This window comes from Xiphophorus hellerii, chromosome 14 (genome assembly GCF_003331165.1).
Source record: "Xiphophorus hellerii strain 12219 chromosome 14, Xiphophorus_hellerii-4.1, whole genome shotgun sequence".
Classification (NCBI taxonomy): domain Eukaryota; kingdom Metazoa; phylum Chordata; class Actinopteri; order Cyprinodontiformes; family Poeciliidae; genus Xiphophorus; species Xiphophorus hellerii.
Genome location: NC_045685.1, coordinates 11,975,378 through 11,979,038, shown reverse-complemented (window position 1 = coordinate 11,979,038; position 3,661 = coordinate 11,975,378). Strand labels below are relative to the sequence as shown.

Genomic DNA, 3,661 nt, shown 5'->3' with positions numbered 1-3,661 from the left:
CCAAAACATTTGACTGAACTGAAAACCTTTAGAAGAAAAAAACTTAATATTCACTCTTACTTTTTTGTGTTCTTATATATTTGTGGAAAAGGAAGGGCATTGTAACCAGAAATTAGCACCAAATGCAGTCCGTTGCAGACAGTCATATATCATTAATCATTTTTCTATTTTATGACATTAAACCCACAAACTTTACTGTATTTTAATGCCATTTAATGTGATACACCAATATAAAGTGATGCACCACTGTGACATAATGTAATTGAAAAAAATGTCGCTCTTGGAGAACGTTAATGAACAAAATAGATCATGGAGACAAACGGTAGGTAGGTCGTTTGGGACGTTGTAGGGTCACAGAGGGACTATAAAGCATTATTCCATATTTTAAGCATCTCATTGAGCAACGCACAATCCATCATCCAAAAATGCAATGACCGTGGATCTGCTCTAAACCTACCAATACACGGAGGTCCTCCTTCACCGACAAGTTTCTTATATTAACGGAAGCAGCAGCATTGTAACTCTTGAGGAGTCGCAGAGATTCATAGCTCAGGTGGGAGGATCTGGTAACAGGACAGCTGTTTGAAGCTGACACCACAAATTGTACATTTATGGTAGAGTGGCAAAAGGAAGGGGCGTGCTGTGGTGGCGCAGGGGGTTGGCGCGCCCCACGTTTGGAGGCCTTGGTCCTCGGCGCGGACGTCGCGGGTTCGACTCCCGGTCCCGACGACCTTTGCCGCATGTCTTCCTCACCCTCCTTCCTGTCTGCCTACTGTAGGAAAAAAAAATACGAGCCACTAGCACCGCAAAAAAAAACAACTCTTCGGAGTGGCAAAAGGAAATTTAAGAGTCAGATGTAGAATTGAGGCAATGCAAATGTGCAGAAGACGGTGTTCTGGTGAGATGAAACCAGGATTGAACTTATTATAAAAATCTGTGTTTGGAGGAAAACTAACACCACATATCACCCTTAATAACCAATGCTGGCAGCGTCATTATGAGGGGATGGTTTTCTTCAACAAGGACCGCTGCTGAGCAAACCTGCAGGGGTCTCAAACTCCAGTCCTCGAGGGCCGCAGTCCTGCAACTTTTAGATGTGCCTCTGCTGCATCACACCTGAATAGAATAATTAGGTCATTAGCAAGGCTCTGGAGAACTGATCTACACAAGGAGGAGGTAATGAAGCCATTTCATTCCAGTGGTTTGTACCTGTGGCACATCTAAAACCTGTAGGTCTGCGGCCCTCGAGGACTGGAGTTTGAGACCCCTGTGTTAGAGGCTGGTAGAGTCTGGAGAGGTTCACCTTCCAGCAGGACAGTAAACCTAAGCATACAACCAATACACACCATACTTTTGAGACGTATTTTCAAAAAACAAGAAAGAAAAAACACGTTATGTTAACAAGGTTCTTTCACTTCACAACGATTCACTAATTTGTGTTGATCTGTCGGGAATTCCAATAAAATATTGAACTTTGTTGCACATTGTAATTCCAAGTCAATGTTATCTTCTTTTTTTTTTCCTCTTTTTTTGTGCAACTCCTATACACAAAATTATCATTTTACTGGCCTTTTTAACCCTCTGATGCTTTAGTCACTGACTATACAGTCTTCTGTGACTGGGTCTTTTTTCTCCCGGGTTACAATCAATGTGTTTTTATGCTGCGTTTGTCATTTTGATTCAAAATAATGTTTTGTATAATACTTTCTGCTCTGTTTTATTTCACACAAGAATTATTTTATGTTTGAAATATTTTCATTTTTCACTTTTTTAAACATTTTAGAACAATTTGTAGAACATTTGTAAAACAAAATAACAACAGCAAATTTACAACAGCAATGATGAAATGTCAATAATGGACAATGTCAACATCCATTATGCGTGTGGGGGTGTGTGTGTGGGCATGGGGGAAGGATTTTCTTGAAACTAGCTAGCTAACCAAGCTAGCTAACATTACTGTCTGTATTCTATTATGCTATGTGTATCATGCATGTGAGTGTATGTATGTGTGTGCATTTATTTATCCATCTTTTTCTGTTTATCCGGTGTCGGGTTGCAAGGGTTGCAGCCCAAGTATAGAGGCCCAGACTTCAATCTCCCCAGCCACTTGTTCCAGCGGTATCCCAAGGCGTTCCTAGGCCAGCTGAGAAACATAGTCCCTCCAGCATGTCCTGGGTCTTCCCTGGGGCCTCCTCCCATTGGGACTTGCCCAGAACACCTCACCAGAGAGGCTAACCAGATGTCGAGTCGCCTCAACTTGCTCCTCTCGATGTGAAGGAGCAGCGGTTCTATTCTGAGTCCCTCCTGGATATCTGAGCTTCTCATCCTATCTCTCAGGGAGAGCCCAGGCACCCTAAGGGGAAAATAAATTTCGGCTGCTTGTATCCGTGACCTCGTTCGTTCGGTCATGACCCAAAGCTCATGACCATAGATGAGGGTAGGAACTTAGATCGATCGGTAAATCAAGAGCTCTGCTTTATGACTCAGCTCTCTCTTCACCATGACAGACTGGTACAGCGCCCGCCTCACTGCAGACGCTGGATCAATCCGCCTGTTCATCTCCTGCTCCATTTTTCCCTCATTGATGAACAAGATCCCGAGATACTTAAACTCCTCCACTTGGGGCAGGACATTCTCCCCGACCCGGAGAAGGCACTATTCTTTTCTGGCTCATTTTTTTATGCATTTATTTATATAGCTATGAGTTTTTCTTTTATTTATTGAGATGATAAAAGAAAGAACCTTGAACACATTGATCAACAGGTTTTGCATGTCAATCAACTCACACTCTCTGTCATGAAGTGCGGTGGTGAAGGTGGTGAGGCAGACACTGCAGACCCAGGATGTGATAAATAAATGATTTTAATGATGAATGTCCAGAATAAGTCCACAAAACCCGGCAGCACGACTGAGCGGAAACCAGGGCTCAACGTCGGTAGCAAACAGGCTAATTGAAGGGACAGCAAAACAGACTGGTGCATACGACACTGAATTGACAAGGACCCGACGAGGAACAAGGAACACAGGTGGAGTTAAATACACAGGGGGTAATCAAGGAAACGAGACACACCAGGGAACAATCAAGGGGAGGACAGGACAAAACGGAGACTCAGAGACACAGGAACTCAAAATAAACACACAGAGAAACTCAAATCACAACACTCTCTCTCTTTTGGTTTTCTTATCCAGGGTGTCAGACACACACAGAGACACACCCACACGCACCCACACCCTAATAATACACATGCACAATAAACTACAGGCGGTAATGTTAACTAGTTGGTTAGATAACTAGTGTTGGCTAACTTTGAAGAAGGCTAATATGTTGATTTGTGACAATAATGCTGTCACAGTACTCATGATTGACACACACGCACACACCCACACACATTTGTAAGGTAAAAATAAAGATAATAATTATATGTAAAAGATCTTGCTGTGTAAAATATTATTACTCAGGGGTAACACTTAGGACTCAGTGTATATGGTTCACAAAAAAATGTTTTCCTGACAGTCACAGTTGGTAAGAAACAAAGATTCCCATTAAATTCCATAGGAAATGAATGCGGGTCATTTTTGACCCACTCACGTTAGAATAATATAAAACATGCTATTTCTTAAGATGTATAAAAGGTAAATTAAAAATTTAAATTGCATGATA

General features: G+C 42.0%; 1 long non-coding RNA gene across 1 annotated transcript; it reads right to left on the bottom strand.

The window, feature by feature from the left end:
- Window positions 1-2,711: 2,711 nt before the first annotated feature.
- LOC116733425 (uncharacterized) lies at window positions 2,712-3,371 on the bottom strand. The gene is made up of 2 exons (XR_004342025.1): window positions 3,158-3,371; window positions 2,712-2,781 (listed from the first exon to the last, which is right to left on the bottom strand). It is a non-coding gene; the product is annotated as an uncharacterized LOC116733425 (long non-coding RNA).
- Window positions 3,372-3,661: the final 290 nt, after the last annotated feature.